Below are 24,973 nucleotides of genomic sequence, written 5' to 3'. Positions count from 1 at the left end.
AAGACAAAGGCAAAGAAGGCAAAAACAGGCGATGCTGTGCTGGACTGAGAAGCTCTAATATAATATGGACCCGACCTACAATTTCTGCAGCTTGGAACAGGGATATCCGAATTCTGATTTGCTTTGGCATGCCACGCTGAGGTCATTCTTCTTACGGTTGTTTCCCGTCTACCTGAAGTTTATAAAATGTGTGAATAAAAGGGCCAAAGCCTTCATAGCTGGTATTTCCCATGTGTTCAGAGTATCTTATTTTATCCTTTCTGTCCCTTGAATGTTGGCCACGTTGGCTTAGTACTTACACACGTGGCATTTCCAACATATTCTTTCTTTCTTTCTTTCTTTCTTTCTTTCTTTCTTTCTCTCTTTCTTTTGAGAGGAGGAGAGGACTTGAGCAGGGAAGGGGCAGAGAGGGAGAGAGAGAGAGCAAGAGAGAGAGAATTCCAAGCAGGCTCTGCATAGTCATGGCAGAGCCCGACACGGAGCTCGAACTCACGAACCATGAGATCAAAACCTGAGCCGAAACCAAGAGCCAGACGCTTAACCGGCCGAGCCACCCTGGCACCCTCAACACACTCCTCTTAAGCGTTGCAGACAAATTCACACTGAGTTTTTATTCTCATGTTTTAACGTTCTCCTTCAGTTCTTGAGGAATTTTATGTTCAACTATTGGGGGCGGCGGGGGGGGCCTCTTCACTAAAATATGTCTTTGCCCTTTCGATTGCATCAAAGACCGTATCTGCACATACAAAAGTGAAACCAGGGACAGAAGATTCCGGAAGACGAATGGCAGAGCTGGGGGAAACTAACAAATCACGCCAAAACCAAAACCAATCGGCCGTAGCCTGAATCATTCAATGACCGAGGAAAAGAGCGAAGCTGTGTTTTCCCTCTTGGCTGTCGGATGTACGTAGGTTGTGTGCGTGCTCTCCTATAGAACGGAAAAACATGCCTTCGCCTTCCTCAGGCCCATATGTTACACCCCCCCGCCGTTCGTTAGAGAAATGGGGTGACCACCCTTCGAGGGGCAGGACGGGCAGTGGTTAGAGCAGGTGCGCCTGGCATTCTTTCTGGGACTGAGCCCCTAGCTCTGCCCAGCAAGTTTCTTCCCTCATCTATCCCATGGGGCTAATAATAGTGCCTGCCCCCTGGGAAACCAGAAAGCACTTGTGCTACTCCCCTTCAGCATGATTTTGGACATGAGCTGAGAGAGAAGAAAACAAACACAGTCCCTGTTCTTCAGTAGCTTCAAAGCCTATGAAACTTACAAATGAACGAAGAGGCTACATGTCAGCACCCAGCCTCTCCCACGATCTCTTTATTGAGCGTTCTCGTAAAATGTACGTGGGTGAGGGAAGGACCCCCGGAGCCCTGAGTCCTGGCCCTGCAGAGCTTCTCAATCACCATTCATGGTGGAGGCTCACAGTCCCCCGGTGCCACTTGCTACAGGGGAGTGACTCATCCTGATGCCAAGAGTAATGCTGACAGTTCATTGAATTCCAGAGCTAACGTGTCTTCCTACCTATAGCAATTCTTCACAGCTCCTGGCTCAAGATTGCTCTAAGCAAGCTACTGTGTTTATGAGAGAGAGAGAGAGAGAGAGAGAGAGAGAGAGAGAAAGAGAGAGAGAAAGAATGTGTGTCTTTCTCAAGTGATTGAAACGTCATGTTTATATGTAAGGTTTCATTTCGCTTTGATTTTCAGGCTTAGAATGCATGCAAACTTGGTCCGGGAGCAAATGGACCAGACAGTTTTTATGGCCGAAGATTGCTGTTAACGTCTTCCTGCGAGGCTCAGGGCAATGACAGACCAGCTTCCACTGGCAAGCAGCTGGCCTCTGTTTTGATAATCCTTTCTCTTCCCAGCAATGACCAAGGGCGGTTGCAATTTGCCGACCGCCTGGCTGCTGTTTTGAAGTATCGAAATTAATACATGTGTAGAGAATTTCTTTGAGCAAAGATTTATTTCTAGAGTCCCTTCACAGCGTGTGTACGTTTCAAGGGGAGAGAGACAATGCCAAGTGAGGAAGACCAGTATTTCTATTTGGAGCCTTGAGTGTTGGGGGGTGCGGGGGGGGGGGAGGTTGGCTTGATCGGTCTGATGGAAGTCAGGTGGTCCTGGGTTAAGGAGGAAGCAGGTGGTGAGTAAATGCAGGTAGCAATAGATGATTCATTCAGGGAATGAATTCAGCAAGCTGCTTCAGAGATCGTGTGCACACAAAAGCAAACTTTTGGGGAGATGCCAAACCAGGCAGTGGGGACTGGGAAGGGGATCCCCCGTGTGGGAGGCTTGGCCCCCTCCAGATGGTTCTTTAGATGCCAACAATGGTTTCCCATGGCTGGTCAGCTCTTTCTCTTTGGTTCCTGGTTATTTGAGATTCACCTGAGGCAAAAGGACAACGTAGGGAAACCCCTCGGGGCCATCCCCTATGGAAGCTCTCTTTGTTCCCAGCACAATGCACAGCCTGCCCTGTCTGCCTGTCCAGAACCCGGCCCAGGCTGAGAGCTTACCACCACAGGAGCAGGAAGAAGCTTCCAGCTATGGGGAGCGAGTAGGCAGAGGGGAGGCCGTGTGGAGGGACGGTCCACAGTCCCGTGGAGTCCCGGGGCTGCAGATCCTGCGCCTTTGCAAAACGTCTTAGGGGTCCCTTCCAGTTCTGACTGTGGCCCTGAGGATCAGAGGACATATGGCTACATGGACAGAAAGCCTGGTGACCCCCATCTTCAACCCTCCATTGCTACAGATGAAACATTTGATTTACCCGTGTTCATAGGAAGACCTCTGCATCGGCCTTGTTCTGAACCCCTCTGAGATCGCCTGCAGGTCAATGGTGTGCCTGGGACCGGATGAGGAGGGCTTGAGGCCAACTGCTTTGGTTTGGCGACCGCAGTCTTCCAGGCATTTCTATCCAGTAGAATCCTTCCTCCTTATTCTCCAATAACTGGTTATAGAAGTGCATTCAAGGGATGCAGATTTGAGTACTGGCTAGTCATCTGGAGTTCCTTTGGAAAGGTTCTTAACTCTCTGGAGTCTTGGAGTTTTTTTTTTTTTTTTCCCCTGAAATTTCTGGAATAATAGTGGTAATAATACCACCAATAATAGGAAAACACCTGACTTGCTGAGCTGTCAGGATTATAGTGAGGGTCTAGTGACATAAGGAGTATGAAAAGGCTTGAAAAATAGAAAGTCCTCAAAGGGTCATGTAGTGTTATTGATAATATTAATGTCGCTGCATTGCAATCTCTTAGAAACAAACAACCAAACTCTGTTTCTATGACTTGCATATAAAAAGGCTTCCTCTGACCTTTACACTCTGGGATGTTTGCACTCACATACTTTTACCACCTGCTGTGCATAAAGACCACAGTTATCAGAAATTTGGGCTGAGTCCTGACTCTGACATTCACCTTTGGTGTGACTTAGTTAAATAACTTACCCCCCTCAGCTTTGGTTCTTTTCCCGTATCGTTGATGTAATAATTCAGAGATGGTGGGGTTTTGCCCTTCAGAAGGTGTCATCACATAAGCGTGCGATAGGCTTGTAATGTGTATTTGACTTGCTCATGGGTTTCCTGGCTTGGCATTCAAGGCCCTCTGTGGTCTGAGGCTGTCCTGTCCTCCCAGCCCCTGGTCACTGCCTCCATTTCTCACGCTGTGCTCACACCCACCAACCAGCTGCTTCTACTCACGTCCAGTGCTGATTCTGTGACTTCCCTTCTTTCTGCCGCTGGGAATGCCTTACCCTCTGTCCCTGTCTTTCCAGCTCTGTCTCTGTTGAACCTGAGACTGCTGGTCCATAGTCTGCCCGCCTTCTGAGGCTTGTGCATTTGCCCCTCCTCCTTGAAGATTTTCCTGAGCATCTCCACAAAAGGCACCACTTTGCTCTCAGGGTTTCTGTGCATCCTCTTCTGAATTTCTTTCACATCATCCTTTACTTTCTGCCCTATGTTTTAGATATTCATTGACATGTCTTCTCTCTTCCCTAAAATAAATACTTACTTGCTGAATGAATAGATAAATGTGTTGCCTTGGAATAATTGATTTATGTTTGTAGCTGCCTCCATTATTAGATTATAAGGTTTTAACAGGCAGGGACCACATCTTAGCAACAAATATAATTCAATTAACCAACCCATTTGAGAATCCAAACCAGCATGGCCTCTGGATAAGGTGCTTCAGGGTGGGGACAGAGTATGGGAGACACATCCCTGCCCTTAAGCTCACAATCTGGTTGGAAAGGCAAGACCAAAAATATGCATGGAGAAAACAATCTGAACATCCCTTAGTAGGGGAAGAGTTGGAAAAAAAAATACTGTATTTATGCAACATACCCACTCCTTAGCAATAAAAATTTAAAAAAAAATTTTTTTTTAATGTTTATTTTTTGAGAGACAGAGAGCAAGCACAAGCAGGGGAGGGCAGAGAGAGAGGGAGACATAAAATCTGAAGCAGGCTCCAGGCTCTGAGCTGTCAGCACAAAGCCAACGCTGGGCTCGAACTCACAAACGGCGAGATCACGACCTGAGCCAAACTCGGACGCTTAACCGACTGAGCCGCCCAAGGGCCCCTCCTCACAATAAAAATTAGCAACCTACCGATACACTCAGCGTGGATAAATCTCCAAACAAAAAACAACCAAAACTACGTTGAGCAAAAGACTCCAGGCACAAAAGACTATCTATCATCTGATTTCGCTCATATGACTTTCTGGAGGAGGAAAAACCGAGCTATGATGATACAAGTCGGAGCAGCGGTGGCCTGGGCTGTCTGGGTGGGTGGCAGAGTGGTTGGTGGTGAAGGAAAAGGGGACACAGGAGCTTTGTGGCGTGCAAGGGAGGTTTTGCTAGGTCGGGATGGTGATTCTGTTTCTGTGGCATTCACGTTTGTCATCAGACTGCATATATTCCAATTCTGTGCATTTTATTGTATGTAAATCACACTCTGGTTGATTTAAAAATGGCTAGGGGCGCCTGGGTGGCGCAGTCGGTTAAGCGTCCGACTTCAGCCAGGTCAAGATCTCCCGGTCCGTGAGTTCGAGCCCCGCGTCGGGCTCTGGCCTGATGGCTCAGAGCCTGGAGCCTGTTTCCGATTCTGTGTCTCCCTCTCTCTCTGCCCCTCCCCCGTTCATGCCCTGTCTCTCTCTGTCCCAAAAATAAACGTTGAAAAAAAAAAATTAAAAATAAATAAATAAATAAAAATGGCTAGAGAACTAAACAGTACTTTAAAATGTAAATAACAGTTCCAGATGACAGTGGAAGGGATGTAGTGAGTCCCGAGCCCCCGAGCGATGCTGAAGTTTGATTACATAGACAATCATCGGGTTGAGGGTCGTGAGGACAGCACTATCCCTCAGGCCACAGTGGTCCGCCCAGCAGAGCTCGCTGGAGAAGAATGTTGAAAACATGGAGGGAAGGAGGTGTGGGTGCCAGTGGGGGCGTCTTAGTATTGACCACAGCACTCCTCACAGACCTAGAGCCCCAGAAAGCGCTGAAAAGATATTTTTTTTTAATTTTTTTTTCAACGTTTATTTATTTTTGGGACAGAGAGAGACAGAGCATGAACGGGGGAGGGGCAGAGAGAGAGGGAGACACAGAATCGGAAACAGGCTCCAGGCTCTGAGCCATCAGCCCAGAGCCCGACGCGGGGCTCGAACTCACGGACTGCGAGATCGTGACCTGGCTGAAGTCGGACGCTTAACCGACTGCGCCACCCAGGCGCCCCAAGATATTTTTTTAAATAAATAGATGAGCTCCAAAGAATGACTTCTTTTACTCTCTGTTCAGGAAGTAGACATGAGCCACGCAAAGGCCGTGTGCGCACGGAGTTTGGTGGGCACTTCGCGTCTCTGCCCCTTTGCCCGGGCGGTTCCTCTGCCTGGGATTCCCTCCCTCCCACTCCCGTTTCTGGAGAAATTCTGTTCCTTTCTCGAGACTCCCCTCCTCTCCCTTGGAGGATTTAAGGAGCCCGCCCCTGCTGCCCCTCCGGGCGGGGTTCTCTCTCCCCAGGCTCTGCTGCCCCAGCGACCGCTTCACTGGCTTTCTCTGTCCTCTCCCTTCGCACCATGGTGGGTCTGAAGCGGTTCCCACCTCAGTGCCTGACAAGTAACCAGAGTCATGTTTTTCAAATGTGTGCGAGAGGCAACACCACGTATTCCGGGCTGGCTAAGGGCCAGTCTGGTTTCCTTTTTCATTCCAACCTCTGTTACTTGGTGAGATAGTCAGCCCCTCCCCCATCCACCTTTGCAGGGTGGGGGCTGCGTCCTATGTATTCCTGACCCTCAGCTGGCCCAATGACCTGTTGGAGCAGTTCTCTAGAAGGGTCCTTGAGCGCCCAGCATCGCGAATTCAGAGGGCTGTGAACCACCGGTTGGCATGCAAATTTGCAAGTGGTCAATTGCACCAGGTGAATTTCCACAGGGCACTTCCTCCTGCCTATCAGCCCCAGCAGCCTCAGGGCAGGAGACCAGAAAAGGGGTTACGGCTCACAGCATCATAGGATGTTTAAAATGGTAGAAGAATCTAAAAGGATCGTGTAGGCCCACAGATGGGGAGACTGAGTTAAAAAAAAAAAAAAAGTCTTACTACAGGGACCTTAAAGAACGAACAGAGAAACTAAAGAAAGCTTTTTGTCCTCCTCTAAACACAGAGGGTGGCGAGGAAAAAAACGAAATCAATCATAGTCACCTGAAACAGGACCCATCAGTAAGGAAAGACATGCTATTTTCAGGTTTCTAAAAGGATATTAGTAACAGTCAGGGGGTGGGGGGAGCCCACAGGAGAACTGAACTTGATAGAGGCCCTTTGAAAGCAGATAAAGGTGCATTTTGCTGCCTTGTGGCCTTGAGCCTTTCTGCTCTGCTTTGTCCACCTGGGTTTGAAGATTGAGGTCTGCGAGTGTGATTGTATATTTGTTCCAACTGATACTGGAAGTTGTTTGCTTTGAACAATGTGACTTTGCTCCTTTGTCGGATGTGAGCAGCGGCATAGCGGTTGCTTAGGAAAGAAACAAACACATTAGGAACTTGCTAAAAGTAAGACAATGTTTTATAGGCGGTAGATTGGCACCAGTGCTGGGGTGCTGGCCAAGGCAGCTTAGAGTGGCTATCATGACAGATTCACCACCCCCCCCAACCCGTGGCAGGGAGGGAGAGGCCTCCGATGATTCCCTTTCCCATAGCAGCCTGAGGCACACGCCCAGGCACTGGCCCAGGGTGGCCCAGGGTAGAGCCTCCTGTTATTCAAAAATCATTTGCAATTTGCTTCCCCCAGAAGGCGATCCATTAGCCGCATTCGGAAGGGCTTAGAGGGCAGGCAAGCTGAGAACCCTGGCTGGCGTGCGCCACAACCACAACAAATACACCTGCTGTGTGTCGGGCACTAGGCTGAACATGGCTAAACACTGTCCGTGCGTTACCTAGTCAAAGCACCCCGTAACTTCCGGGGTGGACTGGAGCCGGCTCACAAAGCTCTCCTCTCCCCAACCGCACCTTCAGTGGCATCAGGGAGCTAGCTTGCCACTGGCCAGGAGGGAAGTAGGTACACCATGGGCACTGGCAAATGCTATACAGCCGGAAGTTTCTTTTTATTTGTTTGTTTGGAGAGCTAGGGGACCCACATTTGCGAGCACACCCCGGGGAGATACAAGAATATCCCCGCTTTGCCGACGAGACACTGAGGTCTTAAGTGACTTACCAGAGGGATCACACCGGTTTCAAATCCAAGCCATCTGATGAGCCCGCTGTCTGCGGGGGACTCCCGCGGCGTGTATTTGGTTCCTAGGAGCACAATTCGAAGGGGCCGAGAAGGCCGGAGAGGAGGGGTAGGAAGAGGAATGTTTGCAGCGAAGTTCTTAGGAAGAGTGAGGGGAAGTGATTCTGTTGGGTAGATCACCTGCCCCTGCCATGCAGGACTTAAACAATGGGATTTTGCTCAGAGACTTCCTGGAGGGCTCAGGAGCTGGGGGAACCAGACAAATGAGACCTTCCTGAGAGGAGGGAGAGAGGGGGGCAGGGCAGGAAGCTCAGGGGGTTCCTGGCGAGCAGACCCGTGGAGCTTGTTCTGAAGCAAACCCCTGGGAGGCTGTGCCCAGGGCTCCCCCACCCCCTGCCCCCGGAGAAGTGACAGTGGCCTGGCTCCCGCAGACAGCCCTCACTACACTGCCCCAGGACCCGCCTTCCTCACCTTCTGGCTTTTTTCGTTTCCTCTTTGGGACAAGAAATGGATACTCCATTCCAAGAACATTCGAGGTGCCCTGGCCATTCCTCAGGTCACGGACCGCTCAGAAGTGAGGAGGTTAACGCGTGGTATGTTAGGAACGCCCACCGCTCTGGTTCATAACCCTCAGACCTTTGTGATTGGCCCCGGGCAGGGCTGGGGACAGGCAGGTGGTCGGGAAAGTGTGCCGCAGATGGTCAAGAGTCTCCTCTGACTTCCGGGTCGCCCATGTGGGCTTGTCACATTTGTCTGGGGAATAGGGAGTGCCATTGGGGAAAACGAGCGACGTTAAAAGAGTCTGTGTGGGGGGGACCCGGGTGGCTCAGTCGGTTAAGCGTCTGACTCTTGATTTCAGCTCAGGTCGCGATCCCATGGTTTGCGAGTTCAAGCCCTGTGTCAGGCTCTGTGCTGATGGTGCAGAGCCTGCTTGGGATTTTCTCTCCCTCGCTCCCTGCCTTTCCCTTGCCCACGCTCACACAATCTCTCTCTCTCTCTCTCTCTCTCTCAAAAATAAACAAACAAATAAATAAACTGTTTAAAAAAGAGAGAGAAGAGCCTGTGTGTTCTGGGGGGTGGGGCTGGAGGGGACAGGCAGGGATTCTGCAACATTGCTGACCAGGTAAAGACGAGGAGCTGCCTCACCTGCCTCTGTCTCCTTCATCTCCTTCCTCCTGCTGGAAACACGGTCCCTGATCTCCTCCTTTTCTGGCCTCGTCACAACCCGAGGATGGAGAGTGGCTGCCGAAGGGAACCGGCAAGTTTCTAGTACTTTTCCGCTGCTCCCCCCTCCCAGTCACCTCTGGGGGGCCCCTTGGACCTCCACGGGCCACAGCTAATGATATGTGCTTTGCATTCAGAAGTGGGCTGTAGGAAACCCAGATCTGGGTCACAAAGAGAAATGACTACATTTCCAATAAAGCCTGTGACAAATACAGAATGCTGTAGAAACGCTATTTAGCACCATTTTGCCCTTCCTTGTATAAATCAGAACGGTCACGAGTGCCGTTATAAATTGTCTCTTGTTGTGCATCAATAAACTTTACAAGATAATGGAGATAGAGTAGTGATGTGGTTGGAGTGTTTCCCCCTCCTTTCTTAACTTTCTAAATCTTCCTTGGCTTTGTGGGATTGCTGCCTCGCGCGGTAGTAAATGGTGTATGAAATAAAGTATTGCTTCCCCCCAGCTACGCAATGGTGGCCCCATCTTTGCTCCAATATTTATTATTTGGAGTCGTGTTTGGGTTGGCAATAGCCAAAAAAGCCCATCGACGTGTTGTTGTTATTGTTGTTGTTGTTTTAAGTAGACCAAGAAGGAAGGTGAGGAAGAAGGAGAAAAAGCCAAGAGAGATTTGTGGGATAAGAAACATATCAATAAAAAAAAATGATACCCAAAAAATTGGGTTGTAATATCAAAAAATTGGGTTGAACTGACTTTGCCCTAATGTTTCGGGATTTGTCCAGGGACAGAGGGAGACGTCTTCTCCACCACCATTCTGCATTCCCACCTCCTGCTGGTCATATTGGTGAGATCCAATGGCTTGCCGCATTTGGGACAAAGATATGGAGACCCGGTTGTATTCACGGTTGAGCGAAATATCACAAAAACGTGTAACTATTTGTCAAGATGCAGGAAGAAAATGCCATTTTTCTGTGGGGCTCCCCCAACAGTAGTTATTCCCAGGGAGAGTCCTGCCTCCTTTTAATCGTTCCATGCTTCCTGGATTTATTGTCCGGGATCACGTCATTAGCCTCTAATTTGTCCATTGTCTAATTATCTCTATACAGAATTTAGTCCGTTTTCATTTCAGCATATAATACCATCATCTCTTCTTCCCTAATTATTACTGAGAAGGGATCTACAATCTGAGCTCCCAGACCTACTGGGATCTACAATCTGAGTTCCGATCTCAGCTTGGCTTCTTACTAGACATGTAGCCTGAAAAAACTTGATTCAGTTCTCCGTGCCTGAGTTTCCTATGTGTGGAAGGAAATTGTAGCATATAGTATATTTGCAAATGACATTTATTTTTTCAGGATTTATTTTTATTTTTGAGAGAGAGAGCGCACTGGAGAGAAAGAGAGAGAGAGAGCAAACGGGAAGGGCAGAGAGATGGAGACAGAGAATCAACCCGAAGAGAGCTCCACGCTGACAGCAGCAAGTTTGACGCGGGGCTCGAACCCATGAACCGTGAGATCATGCCTTCTCCCGCGCTATCCCTTGTAGGCTACGAACTTCATGAAGTCAAGAATCATTCTGCCAATTTCCTGCATCAGCGGTAGAATCAAGCACAGTGTTGGATGTTTGTTGGTTGACAAGCTGCTTCTTCATGGAAATAGAGAAAACTACTGCCAAAACTCTCTCTCTCTCTCTCTCTCTCTCTTTTTTTTTTTCCGTCAGCTTGGGTTTTAGCCAGCACATTCTTATAAGCCAAACGATTACCAGAGTTACTAGAAGCAACACAAAATATGCTCCCAAGTTCAATAAGCAAAAGCAATAGATCTCGGCGACAAGCTCCATGGACCCAAAGAGGCTATGCATTCATCTTTCTGGGTGATCAATTTGGGGGCAGATGTGATATCACTTTTCTTGTAAAACAAGCAGTGATTTTGTGTTCCATATAATGGATGTATTCTATTTCTACGTTTTGAATCAACATAGGTTTTCCCTGAGTTTGCTAATAATAGCTACATTTATTGAGTGTCTACTATGCAGTAGTGTGCGGACAAATAAGGTCTTGGGGAGAGAAAACAAAACAAAAAAAAAAAGCCCTACTTTGCAGCATTTGCTAATTCCCATGGAGGAAATACTCTTGCCGTGGCCAATTTCAAGCCTCCAACATGACATCGTTGAACACATGGTCAGCTCTTGTCCGACAGTAGGAGGCTCCTCTCTGGCCACCTGCTCCCCTGTGGCTGGTGCTACATACACATTAATAATAATTTTCACAACTTCACAGGGAAGATATTACTGGTCCCATCCTGCCAATGGGCTTGGAAAATACTTTGCCCCAAATCACATAGCTAGCAAGAGGTGAGTTAGGGTTTAATTTTTAAGTTTATGTTTATCTATTTTTGAGAGAGAGAGAGAGAGAGAGCACGCAAATGAGGAAGGGCCAGAGAGAGGGAGACAGAGAATCCCAAGCAGGCTCCGCCCAGCGTGGGTCCCCAACCCACGAAACTGTGAGATCGTGACCTGAGCCGAAACCAAGAGTCTGATGCTTAACTGACTGAGCCCCCCAGGCGCCCCAGAAGTGAGTTCAGGGTTTGGAACCAAGGTTGACACGACTCCCAACCCAGAGCCTGGGCAGCACATCACGTTTCCTTATCATACCGCTACGTATGAATGGATGGATGTGGGGGCCTGCTCGTCACACATTCTGCCAGGACTGGGGAGGGGGGAATGGTGTCCCACGAAGATCCAAGATTGCCCAAGAACTCCAAACCCAACCGTGAGAGGCACGCGCTTTCTCACAACCTACAAGACGGGCATCTGTTGAGTTCATTGGGACCGTTGTTATCTTGTTTAGTTCTGGCATGTTTCCATGTGATGTAATCAGCCTGGCCACATGGGACCATCTGAGCGACCAGGGACGCCACGTGTTGTCACTGTGTGGAGGGGGGTGAAGAAGGAGGTCCTTCTCACGGAAGGGGTCGGAAGGGACACGGTCTTTCCTGCTGTTCCTACAGCTGCTGGTTGGCAAAGGGTGTCGGCTTTCAGGGGTCCTCTGGTGCCTCCAGAAAGGATATTTCCAGCACATCCCAAAGGTTTCAGATAGTCCTGCAGGGTAGGGATCTTGCTTCTGGTAATTCCAAGGTTGGCCAATGTCTCCCTGTCTTTGAAACTGGGAACAGCAGTGTTCATGTATTTCCGACCCTGGGGAATTAATGAATTAATGCATGTGAAGGCTACAGATGGCAGGAGGCATACTAACACGGAGTATTTTTTACTCCGTGACTTGGTTTTTTAGACATCACACCTTGCTGTCACAAGACCCAGATAGAGCCAAAGCAAACAAAATAATTGCTTTCCACACGTATTGCCGTTTTAGGAGCCCTGTGTTAATAAATAATGATAATGGCAAAAATAATAATACCTTGTGTTTCGATAACACCTTTCTTCTCAGGAGCTCACAGCGTTTTACAGACACACAAAGAGTTGTCAACCGACAATTTATAGGGAAAAAAAAAAAATGACTCGTGTCTTAAGAAGTTCCTCTGTGGGAGATAATGGTTCTGTGATTTTCACAAATCAACTGGCAAACACAATCTCTATTTCTGGTCTGAACCGGGAATAAAAATGCCAAGCAGAGGGAGGCAGAGGGACTTGGGGAGAGCGAGGAGATCAGGGGGTCTCCGGTCATTTACCTGAGCAGTCTGGACACAGTCTGGGACGATTCTTACCCCAAGTGACCCCGTGACAAAAGGCTGCTCAGGGGTCCGGACATTAATATGAAAGAACAGCTGCCTGCTTTCTAGATCCTTCTCAGGGCTTCCCTCTGGGGTCCAGATCAAGCCCATTGGGATGATGCTGGCCAGGCTGGACGCCCGCCCCAGACAGTGTCTCCTAAACGACCCCTAGGCCCCACCCTGCCTTTGAAATACCACCCCTCCTCTGCCCTTGTCACTTCCTATGCCTTCTGAGGACACAATCCTGACAGCGTTCACCCCAGATCCTCAAGCTTGCACCACCAGCTGCAGACCTCAGAGGTGACTTTGAGTTGTGAGAAATCGTCAGGCAAAGGCACTTACGGAGAGGCCACTCTGCAAAGCGCAGCAGAGGGGGAAAGCCTCGATGGAGGAATCTAGTCAGCGCGGTCTGTTACATGTAATACCCCATCTGATCCGCATCAAACACAGGGTGCTAGAGACACGTTATCCCCATTTTTAGATGAGGCAATCAAGGCCCGGAGAGGTTCAGTAACCTGGCAAAGGTCACACAGCTGTGGAGGGGCAGAACCAGGATGAACATCCAGGGCAGTCCATTCAGAAGTTTGGAGGGGGGGGGGAGCGGATGGTAAGCTGGAGTTGCTGGCGAGCGCGGGTCCTGCCACAAACATCACAGTCAGGGTCAGAGGCTGAGAAATTGCCACAACCCTGGGCGCCCGAGGACCAATGTTCTGGCAGCCTCACGAAGAACAGACTGTGGGTGAGAGAGAGAGAGAGAGGCTGGGAGCAGGGGAGTAGCACGATGCCTCCCGGTAAGAGATGGGGGGAGCCAGCATCGCTTAGACAAGCAGGGAGGGAGGCTGGGTCCGGGGGGGGCCTGCAGAGAAAGAACTTTGGGGGTGAACCGTCCATGTGGCTAAAAGACAGGGATCACAGATGCCCCAGGGCAGTGGCGCTTAATCTCCGTCGCGTCAAGAACCCCTCTGACATTCACATGAAAGCAGTGGACCCCTCCCTGGAAAATGCACACGGCCAACTCACAGACACTGACGTCATTTCAAAGGGATGCTGATTCCAGGTTAGGGATCCTGCTTCTGGGAAGGAGCCTAATGGCGTGGGAACATCAGCACTGTGTATTTTCGGCTTGGAGGGTTTTCAAGACAATTGTACATTTATTTTCAGAGAAGAGAGGGAAGCTCTCTTAAATAGAAGTTTAAAATCTTATTTATTTTTAATAGAAGGGAGGAGTCGTCTCCCTTTATCTGCTTAACTTCTGCAAATCTGATGGCAGGACAGTCACGGACACTGCTCAGAGTCACTTCACAAATCTACGCGTTCTTTTGGCTTTGAGATGCCTCTTGGCAAAAAGGATAGGCACCCCAGTTGCTGGAGGTGGGACATTTGAGGACGAGGGTCAAAAAAGGAAGGGTGGGTCTAAAGACGCTCCGGAAAAGCTGACGTCTCAAACACTCCAGGAGTCACGGAGCCTTAATATAGCCCCGTGTGTGTCCAGGGTACCCAGAGCGTTTGCAGATCGGGGCACTTACGTAAGAAAACGCCACTGCAACACGTGAGTGAGCTACAGAATGGGGCAGAGCTTGGTTAGGAAGAGGGTGAGCTTGGATGTCCCCGGCAAGTCCCCTCCTAATCTTCCCACCAAGACCAAGGAAAATGACACAAGCGAAGGTGCCGGGAGAAGAAGGCAAGAAAGAGGTGAGGTAGCAGCTTCTATCTGAGCGGAGGAGAGACAAAAAGCCCTCAGGTCCACCTTGGAACCCACTTTGCTTCCCCCACTGCCATGTTGTGAGAGCAGCCCAGACCCCGCTACCCACCCAGGGGACTAAACTCCAGGGATGGAGAAGGGCCACCACACCCAGGAGGGGGGCTCCCTGGAGCCTCACCTCGCCATCCATGCCTCAGTTTCTGCTGGACGCCCTCCTTTCCCAGTGCTTCCCATGACGCTTGCTGCCTAAACTATGGCTGACCCATCAGCTTCCTTCTCAAGCATGTGATCCGGGTAGATGGGGCTTCATGAGGGACAGCTGGGTGGGGACCCGCAGGGGAGTCTGGGCATCGGTTCTCTACACCTGTCCCTGGTCGATGCTCCATGCAGTTGTGTGTGTGTGTGTGTGTGTGTGTGTGTAAGAGAGAGAGAGACAGAACAGGGTGTGCGAGCACGCACGTGTGCAAGGGGCAGGGGCTTCCATCACCGAAACCAAGAGCTCCCATTTAGAAGCCTGGGCTCGCTGTTTACATACGCGGGGGGCGGGGGTTAGGTGTCAACATGGCGGGCCCTCCATTTCCCATCCTTCCAACCATGCACACTTTCTCCCTCTCCCTGAAAGCCACCGGGTAGGGACTGATTTCTCTGCATCTGAACCAGAGAGAGGAGCCACTGAGGAGGCTGCTGTGCACGGACTGAGGGCCGCAGAGGTGCTGGAGACCCATCACTGACCAACTCCAGGGAAAGCTGCCAAAAGGGCAGTTGCTCCTATGAATCAGCTTGTCCCGCTCACCACACTCTCTCAACCTCTTCCCGCCCGCACCCCCTCCCCCCACCCCAGGACCGGTGAAACGTTCCGTAGGACCGGCACCCCCCCCCAATATGTCAGCTATCTGATGCAAGGGACAATGGCTTAAGGGATTACTCCTCCCAGACCCTTTGGAAGCCCCCAAAGACTTTGAGACTCCGAACAAATGTATCTCGATGGAATCTGAGGCACCATCTTGGGCCCGGAGGTAAAACCCTCTCTTGTAGGAAAAGCAGAGTTCCAAGAGCGGTCGTCTAAAATCTAACCGCGCCCCCGGTATTTTCACATGGTGCCACTTAAGTAACTGTTTCCTCTTGGATCCCGCCCTCCTGGTTCCCCCAAACGAGTTCTTCCCCTACCACCACCCCCATAAATTTTACATGGAGACTGGCCAAGGACAGGGCACACATCTGACAAAAAAAAAAAAAAAAAAAAAACCCACGAACCGGAGCTGCTTTTCTAGAAACTTCTATCGATGTGATGCATCTTAGATCATGGCTGTTTAACTGGGACATACTAAAAATAATAAAAGCCAATGGACACTGAGCATCTAATATACGCCAGATTTGGTGCTAAGTGTTTTACATACATTACCTCATTTTGTCCTTAAAACAGCCTTATGAGGGAGATACTGTTATTATCCCCACGTCATGGTTGAGGAAACTGAAGCTAGGAGTTCAGTAACTTGCCCAAAGTCACACACAGTCAGCAGCAGAGCCAGGACCTCACTGAGTCTGTCTGATTGGAGAGCTTCTGCCGGTACCCTCTCCATTGTACACAACCTCATTTTCTGGAAGGTTCCAAACCTTTCTTGCATTCAGTCCCAGACGCCAGTAGCAGAAAAGCCTGGAGGACATCAGTGAAGGCTCAAAAACCTCAAAACCCCTCACACTCGGCCACTCACACGTAGCCCGGCCGCGAGCAGGCGTCCCCACGCAACCTTCCTTTCTAGAAGGGCTGTGGATTTGAGGACTCCCCTCAGACTCGAGCACAACTGCCCCTCTGAAATGTTTCCAGCGGAAGCTTCCGGCCACCTTCTCTCCCTTCCGCTGTTCCTGTCGGCCTCTTCACGCCCCTCCCCTTCGCCACTACTGAAGGACACAGCCGGCTCAGCTGTGTGACCTTGACAAACCGTACCAGGCTGCATTTGTTTCTTCATTCAGTTCGTAAAATGAGCAGAACGATTCCTACACTGCCGAGTGGTTGTATGAATTAAATATAGTACAGGGGCGCCTGGGTGGCTCAGTCGGTTAAGCGTCCGACTTCGGCTCAGGTCATGATCTCGCGGTTCATGGGTTCGGGTCCTGCGTCGGGCTCTTGGCTGACAGGTCGGAGCCAGAAGCCTGCTTCGGATTCTGTGTCCCCCTCTCTCTCCGCCCCTCCTCTGCTCGTGCTCTCCCACTATCTCAAAAACAGATAGACAACATTTAAAAAAATTTTTTTTAACAAAAATAAAAAAATATATATAGTACAAAAAAATTAAGTGCAATGTGCCTGGCACAGAGCAGGTGATCAGAAGATGTGAGTGCACTTGTCTTGCTCTTACCTTCTCTCTCCACTTCACTATTTTCCTTTCCTTCTCTGGGCAGCGGACCACGATGGCAATTTTCGACCCCCTGGACCCTCCAATCACTTCTGCCATGTTGTGAGTCATGGTCAGGGGGGGATTAACCATGCCCCTTCCTCGTGTCGGTTTTGAATCTTGCTACCCGGCCGTTAAACTCTAGGTCTAGCTGCTGACGGAGCAGCCCATGCTGCAGACAGGTTAAGAATTTTCAACCATTCTGAAATAATTTCAGACTCTGCATCGGAAGGTAACCTCCAAGGCCCCGTGTTCCTCAGGCGCTGCTGGGAAAGACGATGAAGCACATCGGCGATGCAAGGAGCTGCCTCAAAGGTACCAGAGTCTCCATTTCTGGAAAACTTTCATCCAGGCTGCATGGTACGGCTTCTCCCTCATCCCAGCCGCATCCCCGGGAGGCGAGCGGGCCCTCGGCCCCTCTCCCCCTGGCACCTCGCAGCCGCCTCGGGGGGTGGCAGGCAGTTCTGCGTCCCAAAGATGGGCCACACGGTGCTTGGCTGTCTTCTGGAAGACAAGTGGACCCCGGAGAAGGGGACTTGTCACGTCAACCACTAGGAGCAGAAGGAGCTCAGCGGGGGACTTTGGGGTGGCCGAGTTGGGGGGATTCTGGCTGGCGGGAAGGTAGCCCGGGGAGAAGGGCTCTGAATGTGGGGTGCGGGTTTTGTTTGGTTTTTCAGAATTCTAGGAATTTCTGGAATTGTAGGTTGATTCTTGCTGGGGATAGACAGAGTTTGCAGGCCTATTCCCCCGGCGTGGGGGAGCTCCCAACAGCAGGCTCTAAGTGTTGTTTTGCAAACCATATTCCACGGAGCCCTGGGGTTCCACGGGGCTACTTGGGGAGCCCATGGAGGGTGTGGGGTCCCTCTCCACCTCTAAGAACCCTCCCCCATCTTTCAGCCGCTTTAGGTATTGGGGTTCCTCATGGGGTTTCATGGTAGGAAGAGCTCTGTAGCCAGGAAAAGCCTGAAAGCCTCTGGCCCCAGACAGAAGGCGACCCGGGGCACCCTTGCTCTCCCTGGGAACACAGTCAGCCCCAGGGAAGCGCCCGGGGCTTACGCGGCCCAGAGAAGCCGACTTCCCAGCATGGAGAGGCGGGATGGCAGCTCCCCAGCCCATCAGAGCTGAAAGCTACGATTTTCATTTTTAAAAGCTTAAGGAAAAATGCGCAAGGGCCAAATGTACGGCAACCTCTGAGAAGGACCCCCTATGTCAACTGCCTACTGTCTTCTCTTGAGCCCTGAAAATGGATCCGGCGGGGGGGGGGGGGTGGTGAGAAAACCCTCGCACGTCTAACCACGGGTCTGGGTTCTAGAGTGTCCCCTGTGCCCCTTCCGCTTTTGCCTGGATGGCGGATGGCTTAGGAGGCAGGCTGTGGGATGGGGGCGCTGGGTGACCCACCTTTGGTTCTGATTTACCGAGGGTGAGGTATAGAAGTTCACCTAGGACAAAGCCAGAGCTAAGAGAAGAAGGTGGTTGAGGCTCAGATTAGGGATCCCAGACCCAGGGAGGGACAGTCCAGGACGCTATGACCGGAGACGGTATTCCAGGGTCATGAGGTCTCTGGGTCCCCCTTCCCGAGGTTCCACCCTGAGTCCAGTGGAGGCCTGGAGGCGTTAGTATAGACAGAAGCGCAGTCACGGCCCAGCTCTTTGCCCAGGGCTAGACAGAGCAGTGTAGACAGGCCGCTGCCCTTAAGAAGTTTATAAAAAGCACAACCACCCCCGCAAGCAAACTCCCTCTTCCTCCCTGGGGCTCAGCGGCTTCTGACACGTGGACCTCAGTCGCCCACTACCTCACCTGACAGTTACCGCCAACTTGGGGACATTTCTCATCTTCCCCCCTTACTTCTGGTGGCAAATGTGTGTGTATTTATTGTACGTGTGTGTGCTCCCAGGTGCACGTCGGGGAGGGTCTGTGTCCCCTTACAGCCAAAACCTATCCTCTGGAGCAAAAGCAAATAAAATTAAAAACCAGCATTAATTATGTTTTGGACTGACTTCACAGAGACCTGGGAGCGTCATTTAAAGAAAAACTATACTCCTGACTCCAATGCCATGCTTCTTATTTGAATTTTAACCGAATTTTCCAACCTTTCAGCCAAGCCAACACTCAGGCAGATTTACAGTTTTCAAAAGCTCAAATCATTCTAGGCTTCTACCTGCTTGAAGAGGCTGGGGATTCTGGAACTCAGGCTTGATTGTGTCCCTGCCTGTGCGCTCCTCCCCATTTCCTGTGGCTTCCTGACTCACGGTTGGCCTGCCAGGCGGACAAGACGCTCCTGACGCGTCAACGGATCCGCCTTCGGGCCGATGTGCACTGGGGTCCTGCTCGCTCCCTTCATCGTGTCCCAGGTCCTCTGACCCCATGCGACAAGAGCCCCAGTCCGTTCTGTTATTCCACTCTCCCTGCTTACCTGACCTCCCCAGAGCAGGCAAAGGGCTGTTGCCTGGGGCGGTCGGTGAGAACGAGTCCGTGTCACCCTCACTCGTCAGCCCCTTCCTGATACCAGGGACAGATCAGACTGTCCCTGGAAACCATACGGGGATAAGGACATGGGAAGCCCTGCTTGTCAGTGGATTGAACGGAGAATCCCACGTTCATCGACTCCTGTCACCACCAAGCCATCAGGTTTCCCTTGACTTCTTCACGGTCGTGGGATAAAATCTGTAACACAGCCATCATACAGATCTCCTAATCTAGACCCATGGAAAATATACGTGTATATGTTATGTGGCTGACACACATACATATATATACAATACATGTATACAAAACATAGAGCATATGTGTTATATAAGTATTAAACTAACAGAGACCCCCACTCCCACACCCCCACCCCACAACTACCATCCTTTTAAGGGCTCCATAGCCGCCCATGTGCCAATCAGCCACAGGCTCTCTGGTGGCCCCTTCGTGTCCGTAAGTCAGCTCTGTGCGTTTCTTTTTTTTTTTTTTTTTTTTTTTTTAATTTCTTTATTTCAACGTCTCTTTATTTTTGGGACAGAGAGAGACAGAGCATGAACGGGGGAGGGGCAGAGAGAGAGGGAGACACAGAATCGGAAACAGGCTCCAGGCTCTGAGCCATCAGCCCAGAGCCCGACGCGGGGCTCGAACTCACGGACCGCGAGATCGTGACCTGGCTGAAGTCGGACGCTTAACCGACTGCGCCACCCAGGCGCCCCTGAACGTTTCTTTATTTTTGAGACAGAGAGAGACAGAGCATGAACACGGGAGGGTCAGAGAGAGAGGAAGACACAGAATCGGAAACAGGCTCCAGGCTCTGAGCCGTCAGCACAGAGCCCGACGCAGGGCTCGAACTCACGGACCGCGAGATCGTGACCTGAGCCGGAGCCAGACGCTTAACCGACTGAGCCACCCAGGCGCCCCAACTCTGCATTTCTAATTGGTATTTGCTGCAATGCTAGGTGTATTCCTGACAGGAGAGAACTTTCCTTTTGACTAGGTGTCAGTGAAAACAGAATTTTCTCTGCATGATTGTATACATCTGTCAGCTGAAGGAACTCTCCACAGTCCAGATGCCGGCCCCACACGTTGCAAATTCTGCTTCTGCGTTCCCGTTGATCTGGTTCTGGTTGCTGGTGTCTCAGGATCTATGTATTCTGTGATACACACCCAGGCAGTGCCACACGAGCCAGCACGGGGGATGGAGGGGTATCCGTGGGAGCCACTTCTACACCAGAACAGTGAGTAATACCTTAACGTATGCTGAGGAGACTGCAAACGGCATAAATATCCTACTAAATCCAAATTGCATGTCTCCCCAACTCAATTTCCCCTTAGCCAGATCCCCAAAATGCTCAAAACCACTTCAACACCATAACAAACTGGTGAAACACATGGAGGCAAAGGTAGGGTGGAAAAATACAAACATCTTAACCTACCCACCTTGCTTTTGCAAATTGTATAAAACACACCGATTGCCATGGCGCCTCCAGGTCCACGGTAGGGGCTGATGCACGTTAGGGATCCTGACGCTTCAACTTTGTTAACCTTATGGTAAACCCATCTCTGCAAATAGGACCTGGTAACGGTTGATACAGGGGATGAGGGAAATCAAGTATTCCCGCTGCAAGGCGGAGCTCGGGCAAAGACTTGGAAAGCTCAGGACTGTGTGTCGAGCGGGGAGAAGCTCGTTTGGCAGAACAGCTGTGGGCAAGAAATGAGGCAGAGGAGGCAGATCTCAAAGGCAGGCCAAGTGCAAATCACAGAGGTGGCAAATGTGGGGGTAAGACATCTTCACATCAACTGTTCAGCAAGAGGTTTCGCAGACTTGCACACCCAAGCCAGGGACTGTCCCTCTCAGAGCCTGGGTCTGGGATGGGTGGACAGGAGGCAGGGAGGCCGGCTTGGAAGCATCAGCTGCTATGTGCTGCATTTTAGAATTCTTTGGGACAGGAACAGCGGGACATTCAACAGAGACACACACTGACTGGCCAGCCCTGAGGTGATGCTGACTCCTCTTCCAGCCCTGACCTTGTTCGCCATTAGATGTGACATTAGCCCTTCTCGCCGCGCGAATCTGTCCTCACCCCAGCTTTACCTGTGTGGAAAGAACCAAATCCCAAAAGATCTGTCTTGATCTCTGGAACTGCGTTCCATACCCCCTCCCGGTCCTCCCGGAGTGCTGACTCTCGGGAAGCTCGATCCTGCCCTGCCCTCACTTCCTCTGAGTGCCATTTCTGCCAGCCTTCTTAGTCTAGGAGGCGAGAGGAGGCTGTGACTTCTTTTGGGCAGGAAGTAAAAAGCCTCTGGAGGACAGAAGACTTGGGAACAGCATGGAGGAAACCCAGTGGAGAGAAACTCAGTGTGTGCAGCAGCTACGTGTGTTGGCAATTAAACGTGCAGAGCGCAAGGCGGAAGGCTGGTTCAAAGAGGGCATGGATGGACGCAGGGGGAAGGAAGAACGTTCGTGCATTTAGTTGAAGGAGCAGCACACGGTGTGGAAATCAATGCACTTTGTCGTGGGTGCGTTCCTTTGGAGGAGAGTGGCAAGTCCAATTTGGCATCCAGAGCTTTAGAGCTTCCTGCTCTTGAGCGTTGGTCATGGAGAGGTTGGAGGGTTTCCCTTACCTTTTGCCCACCGCCCCCCCCCCCATTCCCAGGTGGGATCTGACCAGGGCGCTGGTTTGTTTTTTGTTGTTTTTTTTTTTTTTCAGCGTTTATTTATTTTTGGGACAGAGAGAGACAGAGCATGAACGGGGGAGGGGCAGAGAGAGAGGGAGACACAGAATCGGAAACAGGCTCCAGGCTCTGAGCCATCAGCCCAGAGCCTGACGCGGGGCTCGAACTCACGGACCGTGAGATCGTGACCTGGCTGAAGTCGGACGCTTAACCGACTGCGCCACCCAGGCACCCCAAGGGCGCTGGTTTTAATACCACGTTGGCCCAGGGGCCTGGGCTTCCTCATTCAACAATATACGCCTGAACCAGGGCTCGTGTTGGCGGGACACCGCTACAGATGGGCCTCTCCTACACCCATTCTGACTGGCTGGGATTCCTGTCCACAGAGAATTCTTTTTTATTGTGTAAAATGTATAGAACATAAAATTTACCATTTTAGCCATGGTTAACTGTACATTGGGTGCCATTATGTATATTCACACTCGTGGGCACACCCCCACTACCATGTTTCTCTGGAACTTTTCCACCTTCCCAAACTGAGACTCTATCCATGAAACACTAACACCCCATTCCTCCCTTCCCCAGGCCCTGGTGGCCACCATTGTACTCTCTGTCTCCGTGTATTTGCCTCTTCTAGGTCCCTCATATAAGTGGACTCACACAATATTTGTCCTCTTGAGATTGGCTTATTTCACTTAGCATAATGTCTTCAAGATTCTGCCATGTTGTAGCCCGTATTGGAATCTCCTTCCTTCTTAAGACTGAATAATATCCCATTACATATATTTACCACATTTTGTTGATCCGTTCATGTCGATGGGCACTTGGGTTTTTTCCACCCCGTGGCATTTGTGAGTCGTGCTGCTATGAATACGGCTGTACAAACATCTGTTTGAGTCCCTCTTTTCAATTTTTTGAGGGTTTATGCCCAGAAGCAGAATGGTTGGATCATATGGTAATTCTATGTTTAACTTTTTGAGGAACTGTCGAATATTTTTAATATCACACAACCGATACTCAAAAATATATACAACTGCTACTCAACATCTCCACTTGGGTGTCTAGTTAGCATCTCAAAGTCAAGATACCCAAAACCAAAGTCTTGATTTTCCCCAATGTTCCCTACTTCCACAGATGGACTCACCACACAGCCAAAGCTAAAACCCTTGACATCACCAGTGGTTCCCTCTTTCTCTCACTCTCCACATCTAACCCATCAGCAAATCCTATAAGCTCTACCCTTGAAATACAGCCAAAACCAAATCCCTTCTCGCCACCCCCACTGCCATCACCGCACCCCACGCACCATTACCTTTTACTCTGACCGTTGCAAGAATCTTCTAAAATGTCTCCATTTTTGTCCTTCTATCACCTAGTTTTTTTTAAGTTTATTTATTTATTTTGAGAGAGAGAGACAGCATGCACCAGTGAGGGAGGGGCAGAAAGAGAGAGAGAGAATCCCAAGCAGGCTCCGCACTGTTAGCACGGAGCCCGACATAGGGCTTGCTCTTGTGAACCAGGAGATCATGACCTGAGCTGAAATCAAGAGTGGGACACTTAACTGGCTGAGCCACCCAGCCATCCCTACCACCTAGTTCTCATACGGCGGCTAAAGGCAGTCATTCAAAATGTCAACCATAGGACTTCACTCCTCCAATCAAAACTCCCAATGGCTTCTGGTCATAATTAGAGACCACAAAAACCCTAAGTCATTACCATGATGAGGCAACCCATCCCATGGCCTCCCATCCTAATCCTTTTGCACATCTGGCCCCACTGGCCTTGACTCTTCCTCAAACAGCCATTGGGTCCTGCCTTGGGGCCATTACCCTGCAAGGTGCTTCTCACAATTCATCACATTAAATGCCAGCAAATTCCAGATGCCACCCCATCTAGAGGGCTCATCCAACGACCCTAAGACAGAAGCTCATCCCCATTTGCTGATTCTGCTTCACTTCTGCTCACACACTCAGTTCTACCTGGCCTTACAGGATCTGATTGTTTACCTGCTGGTTGTCTATCCCTCCTTCTAGAGCGTAAGGTCCATGAGGGCAGGGAGGGCTTGGATGGCTGCTGTATCCCTAGGGCATGGAAGAGTGCAGGTCACTGAACTTACAACCCAGAGCGACAAAAGCCCTTCCCATCGGGACGTGCATTGGCACATATTTGTCTCCAGGCCAGTTCAGGTCCGTGGACACAAGGAAAGGAGAAAGTAACAAAATCCACTGCTGAGACACGGGGGCGGATCCAGTCAGCGCTTTGGGATTCCGGGGGTCTGTGCCTTGTAGCCCTTAACTGGTGGGGTCAGAGCCAGCCAGCCCTGTCAGCAGAGTGGGGAGGGCACCCTTAGGTGACTAAGTGCTTTAGGAAGGCCTCAGGACCACAGACAGCTTCACCACTAACTAACCTATTGTCATATCTTAAGTTTTACCCTTAGTAATTCTTTTCTTTGTTTCGTCCTCTCACTAACTTTATACCCATTTGACTCATGAGGAAATGAGCAGGTGAAGCGGGGACTGGAACTCTGGGGACCCTGTCTTCTCCACCAGGTCGGACCACCTCCCAAGGGCCCCCCTGGCCTCTTGAGTGTGATTATCCTGGGACAGCTCTGTACAGAACTCTCTTAATAAAAGGCATTCTTCACATTTACAGCGTTAAGTTTTCAAGATACGGAATGGAGAGAATGAATGCTTAAGGAGGGGTGAGGGGTCGGCGTCTAGACCCCTGTGATAGAATCAAACACAGCCTCCGAAGTGCTACCTGGTTGTTTGGGGTGCGAAAAAATCTTTGTCCTGAGGGCCAGAACTTTAGTGTAAGCCTGGCATTGGGAAGGGGTAAGGCCCTGAGGACAAAGAGTCCTTACTGAGAAACACTTGGATCATCTTGGAAAGAGATAGTTGCGTTGAAAGGGGCCAGTGCTTGGTCATGAAGCGGAATTTGGGTGTCATTCTCCCAGAACCACATCTGCCCTATTTGAGTTGGCAAATGATCTTGAGCTTTCCAAATGATCATCTGGTTCAGCTCGCCAAGGGTGACCGTATAACGCATTGTTCAAACAAGTGTGCTCTTGAGAATGGAAGGGGGGGGGGTGGTACGCCCAGTGACACGAGCACAAGAGTAGGG

This window comes from Leopardus geoffroyi, chromosome D2 (genome assembly GCF_018350155.1).
Source record: "Leopardus geoffroyi isolate Oge1 chromosome D2, O.geoffroyi_Oge1_pat1.0, whole genome shotgun sequence".
NCBI lineage: Eukaryota > Metazoa > Chordata > Mammalia > Carnivora > Felidae > Leopardus > Leopardus geoffroyi.
Note: the sequence above shows the minus strand (reverse complement) of the source record.